Here is an 11,236-nt window from a genome sequence, read left to right on the forward strand (position 1 = left end):
GTTAAAGTGATGGAAGTAACAATAAATCCAAAAGTTTCTTCAAAACGTTGTTATTAGATTGAAAGCATTAAATGATTGCAAATAAATTTGAGAAATTATTTATTATTGAATAACACTCATTATCATTAATACCATGAATTCATCCGCTTTACATAATTGTTGTTGATCCAGCATTTCCATTCATGTTCTTAGTTGAATATCAGATTTGTGATTGACATAAGCGATTGCACTAGAAAAATAATTGTTTTATTATTTTGGTAATACACATGAGGGTAAATAATAATTAATACTGTGGTGATCCAATATTCATAACACGGTGAAGAGTACATATTACAATCAAATTATGCTTTACTGTTAATTTAAAATAAACCAATTTTAAACATCAAATATATTAAGAATGTGATACAATAAAATTCACATATTCAGTCATATGCAAAAAGTAAAACATACATTTAGACTTTTTTACTGAATTCTATAGAACAACCATCAGTGAAATCCTATGGACTCTAAGCAATATGTGATAAAATAAAAAAAATAGTCAAAATATCAAAGTCCAAAATTATACAATGGAAATGATGCATTTAAACAAATTTTTATCAAAATAAAATAGTCTATGTAAGAGTTCAACTAAATATGTATATATTACTCATCACATGATCTGGGAAGTTAAAATACTTTTAAAAGTACAAGATAAACATTGAAATTACAGTTAAATTGAGAAAAACAATATTTTATAAAAACTCCCATTTTCTTTACAACACCTTACAACTAACAATACAAAAATATGATTAAAAATAAAATAAATTTTGATATGGACAATAATATTCAGGGTAAATGTGAATGAATTTGAAGAGTAATTTACAGAAATTCTAACAAAGCTCATAATAATAATATTTCAAAAATCAACCTGTTTATTTTGATTGTAATTGTACAAGAATTGAATCACATTTTATGTGCCATCAAACATATATAAAAATAATGATCAATATTGAGTTAAAGTGATGGAAGTAACAATAAATCCAAAAGTTTCGTCAAAACGTTGTTATTAGATTGAAAGCATTTAAATGATTGCAAATAAATTTGAGAAATTATTTATTATTGAATAACACTCATTATCATTAATACCATGAATTCATCCGCTTTACATAATTGTTGTTGATCCAGCATTTCCATTCATGTTCTTAGTTGAATATCAGATTTGTGATTGACATAAGCGATTGCACTAGAAAAATAATTGTTTTATTATTTTGGTAATACACATGAGGGTAAATAATAATTAATACTGTGGTGATCCAATATTCATAACACGGTGAAGAGTACATATTACAATCAAATTATGCTTTACTGTTAATTTAAAATAAACCAATTTTAAACATCAAATATATTAAGAATGTGATACAATAAAATTCACATATTCAGTCAAATGCAAAAAGTAAAACATACATTTAGACTTTTTTACTGAATTCTATAGAACAACCATCAGTGAAATCCTATGGACTCTAAGCAATATGTGATAAAATAAAAAAAATAGTCAAAATATCAAAGTCCAAAATTATACAATGGAAATGATGCATTTAAACAAATTTTTATCAAAATAAAATAGTCTATGTAAGAGTTCAACTAAATATGTATATATTACTCATCACATGATCTGGGAAGTTAAAATACTTTTAAAAGTACAAGATAAACATTGAAATTACAGTTAAATTGAGAAAAACAATATTTTTTAAAAACTCCCATTTTCTTTACAACACCTTACAACTAATAATACAAAAATATGATTAAAAATAAAATAAATTTTGATATGGACAATAATATTCAGGGTAAATGTGAATGAATTTGAAGAGTAATTTACAGAAATTCTAACAAAGCTCATAATAATAATATTTCAAAAATCAACCTGTTTATTTTGATTGTAATTGTACAAGAATTGAATCACATTTTATGTGCCATCAAACATATATAAAAATAATGATCAATATTGAGTTAAAGTGATGGAAGTAACAATAAATCCAAAAGTTTCTTCAAAACGTTGTTATTAGATTGAAAGCATTAAATGATTGCAAATAAATTTGAGAAATTATTTATTATTGAATAACACTCATTATCATTAATACCATGAATTCATCCGCTTTACATAATTGTTGTTGATCCAGCATTTCCATTCATGTTCTTAGTTGAATATCAGATTTGTGATTGACATAAGCGATTGCACTAGAAAAATAATTGTTTTATTATTTTGGTAATACACATGAGGGTAAATAATAATTAATACTGTGGTGATCCAATATTCATAACACGGTGAAGAGTACATATTACAATCAAATTATGCTTTACTGTTAATTTAAAATAAACCAATTTTAAACATCAAATATATTAAGAATGTGATACAATAAAATTCACATATTCAGTCATATGCAAAAAGTAAAACATACATTTAGACTTTTTTACTGAATTCTATAGAACAACCATCAGTGAAATCCTATGGACTCTAAGCAATATGTGATAAAATAAAAAAAATAGTCAAAATATCAAAGTCCAAAATTATACAATGGAAATGATGCATTTAAACAAATTTTTATCAAAATAAAATAGTCTATGTAAGAGTTCAACTAAATATGTATATATTACTCATCACATGATCTGGGAAGTTAAAATACTTTTAAAAGTACAAGATAAACATTGAAATTACAGTTAAATTGAGAAAAACAATATTTTATAAAAACTCCCATTTTCTTTACAACACCTTACAACTAACAATACAAAAATATGATTAAAAATAAAATAAATTTTGATATGGACAATAATATTCAGGGTAAATGTGAATGAATTTGAAGAGTAATTTACAGAAATTCTAACAAAGCTCATAATAATAATATTTCAAAAATCAACCTGTTTATTTTGATTGTAATTGTACAAGAATTGAATCACATTTTATGTGCCATCAAACATATATAAAAATAATGATCAATATTGAGTTAAAGTGATGGAAGTAACAATAAATCCAAAAGTTTCGTCAAAACGTTGTTATTAGATTGAAAGCATTTAAATGATTGCAAATAAATTTGAGAAATTATTTATTATTGAATAACACTCATTATCATTAATACCATGAATTCATCCGCTTTACATAATTGTTGTTGATCCAGCATTTCCATTCATGTTCTTAGTTGAATATCAGATTTGTGATTGACATAAGCGATTGCACTAGAAAAATAATTGTTTTATTATTTTGGTAATACACATGAGGGTAAATAATAATTAATACTGTGGTGATCCAATATTCATAACACGGTGAAGAGTACATATTACAATCAAATTATGCTTTACTGTTAATTTAAAATAAACCAATTTTAAACATCAAATATATTAAGAATGTGATACAATAAAATTCACATATTCAGTCATATGCAAAAAGTAAAACATACATTTAGACTTTTTTACTGAATTCTATAGAACAACCATCAGTGAAATCCTATGGACTCTAAGCAATATGTGATAAAATAAAAAAAATAGTCAAAATATCAAAGTCCAAAATTATACAATGGAAATGATGCATTTAAACAAATTTTTATCAAAATAAAATAGTCTATGTAAGAGTTCAACTAAATATGTATATATTACTCATCACATGATCTGGGAAGTTAAAATACTTTTAAAAGTACAAGATAAACATTGAAATTACAGTTAAATTGAGAAAAACAATATTTTTTAAAAACTCCCATTTTCTTTACAACACCTTACAACTAATAATACAAAAATATGATTAAAAATAAAATAAATTTTGATATGGACAATAATATTCAGGGTAAATGTGAATGAATTTGAAGAGTAATTTACAGAAATTCTAACAAAGCTCATAATAATAATATTTCAAAAATCAACCTGTTTATTTTGATTGTAATTGTACAAGAATTGAATCACATTTTATGAGCCATCAAACATATATAAAAATAATGATCAATATTGAGTTAAAGTGATGGAAGTAACAATAAATCCAAAAGTTTCTTCAAAACGTTGTTATTAGATTGAAAGCATTAAACGATTGCAAATAAATTTGAGAAATTATTTATTATTGAATAACACTCATTATCATTAATACCATGAATTCATCCGCTTTACATAATTGTTGTTGATCCAGCATTTCCATTCATGTTCTTAGTTGAATATCAGATTTGTGATTGACATAAGCGATTGCACTAGAAAAATAATTGTTTTATTATTTTGGTAATACACATGAGGGTAAATAATAATTAATACTGTGGTGATCCAATATTCATAACACTGTGAAGAGTACATATTACAATCAAATTATGCTTTACTGTTAATTTAAAATAAACCAATTTTAAACATCAAATATATTAAGGATGTGATACAATAAAATTCACATATTCAGTCATATGCAAAAAGTAAAACATACATTTAGACTTTTTTACTGAATTCTATAGAACAACCATCAGTGAAATCCTATGGACTCTAAGCAATATGTGATAAAATAAAAAAAATAGTCAAAATATCAAAGTCCAAAATTATACAATGGAAATGATGCATTTAAACAAATTTTTATCAAAATAAAATAGTCTATGTAAGAGTTCAACTAAATATGTATATATTACTCATCACATGTTCTGGGAAGTTAAAATACTTTTAAAAGTACAAGGTAAACATTGAAATTACAGTTAAATTGAGAAAAACAATATTTTATAAAAACTCCCATTTTCTTTACAACACCTTACAACTAATAATACAAAAATATATTTAAAAATAAAATAAATTTTGATATGGACAATAATATTCAGGGTAAATGTGAATGAATTTGAAGAGTAATTTACAGAAATTCTAACAAAGCTCATAATAATAATATTTCAAAATTCAACCTGTTTATTTTGATTGTAATTGTACAAGAATTGAATCACATTTTATGTGCCATCAAACATATATAAAAATAATGATCAATATTGAGTTAAAGTGATGGAAGTAACAATAAATCCAAAAGTTTCGTCAAAACGTTGTTATTAGATTGAAAGCATTAAACGATTGCAAATAAATTTGAGAAATTATTTATTATTGAATAACACTCATTATCATTAATACCATGAATTCATCCGCTTTACATAATTGTTGTTGATCCAGCATTTCCATTCATGTTCTTAGTTGAATATCAGATTTGTGATTGACATAAGCGATTGCACTAGAAAAATAATTGTTTTATTATTTTGGTAATACACATGAGGGTAAATAATAATTAATACTGTGGTGATCCAATATTCATAACACTGTGAAGAGTACATATTACAATCAAATTATGCTTTACTGTTAATTTAAAATAAACCAATTTTAAACATCAAATATATTAAGGATGTGATACAATAAAATTCACATATTCAGTCATATGCAAAAAGTAAAACATACATTTAGACTTTTTTACTGAATTCTATAGAACAACCATCAGTGAAATCCTATGGACTCTAAGCAATATGTGATAAAATAAAAAAAATAGTCAAAATATCAAAGTCCAAAATTATACAATGGAAATGATGCATTTAAACAAATTTTTATCAAAATAAAATAGTCTATGTAAGAGTTCAACTAAATATGTATATATTACTCATCACATGTTCTGGGAAGTTAAAATACTTTTAAAAGTACAAGGTAAACATTGAAATTACAGTTAAATTGAGAAAAACAATATTTTATAAAAACTCCCATTTTCTTTACAACACCTTACAACTAATAATACAAAAATATATTTAAAAATAAAATAAATTTTGATATGGACAATAATATTCAGGGTAAATGTGAATGAATTTGAAGAGTAATTTACAGAAATTCTAACAAAGCTCATAATAATAATATTTCAAAATTCAACCTGTTTATTTTGATTGTAATTGTACAAGAATTGAATCACATTTTATGTGCCATCAAACATATATAAAAATAATGATCAATATTGAGTTAAAGTGATGGAAGTAACAATAAATCCAAAAGTTTCGTCAAAACGTTGTTATTAGATTGAAAGCATTAAACGATTGCAAATAAATTTGAGAAATTATTTATTATTGAATAACACTCATTATCATTAATACCATGAATTCATCCGCTTTACATAATTGTTGTTGATCCAGCATTTCCATTCATGTTCTTAGTTGAATATCAGATTTGTGATTGACATAAGCGATTGCACTAGAAAAATAATTGTTTTATTATTTTGGTAATACACATGAGGGTAAATAATAATTAATACTGTGGTGATCCAATATTCATAACACTGTGAAGAGTACATATTACAATCAAATTATGCTTTACTGTTAATTTAAAATAAACCAATTTTAAACATCAAATATATTAAGGATGTGATACAATAAAATTCACATATTCAGTCATATGCAAAAAGTAAAACATACATTTAGACTTTTTTACTGAATTCTATAGAACAACCATCAGTGAAATCCTATGGACTCTAAGCAATATGTGATAAAATAAAAAAAATAGTCAAAATATCAAAGTCCAAAATTATACAATGGAAATGATGCATTTAAACAAATTTTTATCAAAATAAAATAGTCTATGTAAGAGTTCAACTAAATATGTATATATTACTCATCACATGTTCTGGGAAGTTAAAATACTTTTAAAAGTACAAGGTAAACATTGAAATTACAGTTAAATTGAGAAAAACAATATTTTATAAAAACTCCCATTTTCTTTACAACACCTTACAACTAATAATACAAAAATATATTTAAAAATAAAATAAATTTTGACATGAACAATAATATTCAGGGTAAATGTGAATGAATTTGAAGAGTAATTTTCAGAAATTCTAACAAAGCTCATAATAATAATATTTCAAAAATCAACCTGTTTATTTTGATTGTAATTGTACAAGAATTGAATCACATTTTATGTGCCATCAAACATATATAAAAATAATGATCAATATTGAGTTATAGTGATGGAAGTAACAATAAATCCAAAAGTTTCGTCAAAACGTTGTTATTAGATTGAAAGCATTAAACGATTGCAAATAAATTCCAGAAATTATTTATTATTGAATAACACTCATTATCATTAATACCATGAATTCATGCGCTTTACATAATTGTTGTTGATCCAGCATTTCCATTCATGTTCTTAGTTGAATATCAGATTTGTGATTGACATAAGCGATTGCACTAGAAAAATAATTGTTTTATTATTTTGGTAATACACATGAGGGTAAATAATAATTAATACTGTGGTGATCCAATATTCATAACACTGTGAAGAGTACATATTACAATCAAATTATGCTTTACTGTTAATTTAAAATAAACCAATTTTAAACATCAAATATATTAAGAATGTGATACAATAAAATTCACATATTCAGTCATATGCAAAAAGTAAAACATACATTTAGACTTTTTTACTGAATTCTATAGAACAACCATCAGTGAAATCCTATGGACTCTAAGCAATATGTGATAAAATAAAAAATATAGTCAAAATATCAAAGTCCAAAATTATACAATGGAAATGATGCATTTAAACAAATTTTTATCAAAATAAAATAGTCTATGTAAGAGTTCAACTAAATATGTATATATTACTCATCACATGATCTGGGAAGTTAAAATACTTTTAAAAGTACAAGGTAAACATTGAAATTACAGTTAAATTGAGAAAAACAATATTTTATAAAAACTCCCATTTTCTTTACAACACCTTACAACTAATAATACAAAAATATGATTAAAAATAAAATAAATTTTGATATGGACAATAATATTCAGGGTAAATGTGAATGAATTTGAAGAGTAATTTACAGAAATTCTAACAAAGCTCATAATAATAATATTTCAAAAATCAACCTGTTTATTTTGATTGTAATTGTACAAGAATTGAATCACATTTTATGTGCCATCAAACATATATAAAAATAATGATCAATATTGAGTTAAAGTGATGGAAGTAACAATAAATCCAAAAGTTTCGTCAAAACGTTGTTATTAGATTGAAAGCATTAAACGATTGCAAATAAATTTGAGAAATTATTTATTATTGAATAACACTCATTATCATTAATACCATGAATTCATGCGCTTTACATAATTGTTGTTGATCCAGCATTTCCATTCATGTTCTTAGTTGAATATCAGATTTGTGATTGACATAAGCGATTGCACTAGAAAAATAATTGTTTTATTATTTTGGTAATACACATAAGGGTAAATAATAATTAATACTGTGGTGATCCAATATTCATAACACTGTGAAGAGTACATATTACAATCAAATTATGCTTTACTGTTAATTTAAAATAAACCAATTTTAAACATCAAATATATTAAGAATGTGATACAATAAAATTCACATATTCAGTCATATGCAAAAAGTAAAACATACATTTAGACTTTTTTACTGAATTCTATAGAACAACCATCAGTGAAATCCTATGGACTCTAAGCAATATGTGATAAAATAAAAAATATAGTCAAAATATCAAAGTCCAAAATTATACAATGGAAATGATGCATTTAAACAAATTTTTATCAAAATAAAATAGTCTATGTAAGAGTTCAACTAAATATGTATATATTACTCATCACATGATCTGGGAAGTTAAAATACTTTTAAAAGTACAAGGTAAACATTGAAATTACAGTTAAATTGAGAAAAACAATATTTTATAAAAACTCCCATTTTCTTTACAACACCTTACAACTAATAATACAAAAATATATTTAAAAATAAAATAAATTTTGACATGAACAATAATATTCAGGGTAAATGTGAATGAATTTGAAGAGTAATTTTCAGAAATTCTAACAAAGCTCATAATAATAATATTTCAAAAATCAACCTGTTTATTTTGATTGTAATTGTACAAGAATTGAATCACATTTTATGTGCCATCAAACATATATAAAAATAATGATCAATATTGAGTTATAGTGATGGAAGTAACAATAAATCCAAAAGTTTCGTCAAAACGTTGTTATTAGATTGAAAGCATTAAACGATTGCAAATAAATTCCAGAAATTATTTATTATTGAATAACACTCATTATCATTAATACCATGAATTCATCCGCTTTACATAATTGTTGTTGATCCAGCATTTCCATTCATGTTCTTAGTTGAATATCAGATTTGTGATTGACATAAGCGATTGCACTAGAAAAATAATTGTTTTATTATTTTGGTAATACACATGAGGGTAAATAATAATTAATACTGTGGTGATCCAATATTCATAACACGGTGAATAGTACATATTACAATCAAACTATGCTTTACTGTTAATTTAAAATAAACCAATTTTAAACATCAAATATATTAAGAATGTGATACAATAAAATTCACATATTCAGTCATATGCAAAAAGTAAAACATACATTTAGACTTTTTTACTGAATTCTATAGAACAACCATCAGTGAAATCCTATGGACTCTAAAAATATGTGATAAAATAAAAAATATAGTCAAAATATCAAAGTCCAAAATTATACAATGGAAATGATGCATTTAAACAAATTTTTATCAAAATAAAATAGTCTATGTAAGAGTTCAACTAAATATGTATATATTACTCATCACATGATCTGGGAAGTTAAAATACTTTTAAAAGTACAAGGTAAACATTGAAATTACAGTTAAATTGAGAAAAACAATATTTTATAAAAACTCCCATTTTCTTTACAACACCTTACAACTAATAATACAAAAATATATTTAAAAATAAAATAAATTTTGACATGAACAATAATATTCAGGGTAAATGTGAATGAATTTGAAGAGTAATTTTCAGAAATTCTAACAAAGCTCATAATAATAATATTTCAAAAATCAACCTGTTTATTTTGATTGTAATTGTACAAGAATTGAATCACATTTTATGTGCCATCAAACATATATAAAAATAATGATCAATATTGAGTTTAAGTGATGGAAGTAACAATAAATCCAAAAGTTTCGTCAAAACGTTGTTATTAGATTGAAAGCATTAAATGATTGCAAATAAATTTGAGAAATTATTTATTATTGAATAACACTCATTATCATTAATACCATGAATTCATCCGCTTTACATAATTGTTGTTGATCCAGCATTTCCATTCATGTTCTTAGTTGAATATCAGATTTGTGATTGACATAAGCGATTGCACTAGAAAAATAATTGTTTTATTATTTTGGTAATACACATGAGGGTAAATAATAATTAATACTGTGGTGATCCAATATTCATAACACGGTGAAGAGTACATATTACAATCAAATTATGCTTTACTGTTAATTTAAAATAAACCAATTTTAAACATCAAATATATTAAGAATGTGATACAATAAAATTCACTTATTCAGTCATATGCAAAAAGTAAAACATACATTTAGACTTTTTTACTGAATTCGATAGAACAACCATCAGTGAAATCCTATGGACTCTAAGCAATATGTGATAAAATAAAAAAAATAGTCAAAATATCAAAGTCCAAAATTATACAATGGAAATGATGCATTTAAACAAATCTTTATCAAAATAAAATAGTCTATGTAAGAGTTCAACTAAATATGTATATATTACTCATCACATGATCTGGGAAGTTAAAATACTTTTAAAAGTACAAGATAAACATTGAAATTACAGTTAAATTGAGAAAAACAATATTTTATAAAAACTCCCATTTTCTTTACAACACCTTACAACTAATAATACAAAAATATATTTAAAAATAAAATAAATTTTGACATGGACAATAATATTCAGGGTAAATGTGAATGAATTTGAAGAGTAATTTTCAGAAATTCTAACAAAGCTCATAATAATAATATTTCAAAAATCAACCTGTTTATTTTGATTGTAATTGTACAAGAATTGAATCACATTTTATGTGCCATCAAACATATATAAAAATAATGATCAATATTGAGTTAAAGTGATGGAAGTAACAATAAATCCAAAATTTTCGTCAAAACGTTGTTATTAGATTGAAAGCATTAAACGATTGCAAATAAATTTGAGAAATTATTTATTATTGAATAACACTCATTATCATTAATACCATGAATTCATCCGCTTTACATAATTGTTGTTGATCCAGCATTTCCATTCATGTTCTTAGTTGAATATCAGATTTGTGATTGACATAAGCGATTGCACTAGAAAAATAATTGTTTTATTATTTTGGTAATACACATGAGGGTAAATAATAATTAATACTGTGGTGATCCAATATTCATAACACTGTGAAGA

Source organism: Diuraphis noxia, unplaced genomic scaffold (assembly GCF_037042655.1).
Source record: "Diuraphis noxia isolate RWA-SAM2 unplaced genomic scaffold, SU_Dnox_SAM2 contig0001, whole genome shotgun sequence".
NCBI lineage: Eukaryota > Metazoa > Arthropoda > Insecta > Hemiptera > Aphididae > Diuraphis > Diuraphis noxia.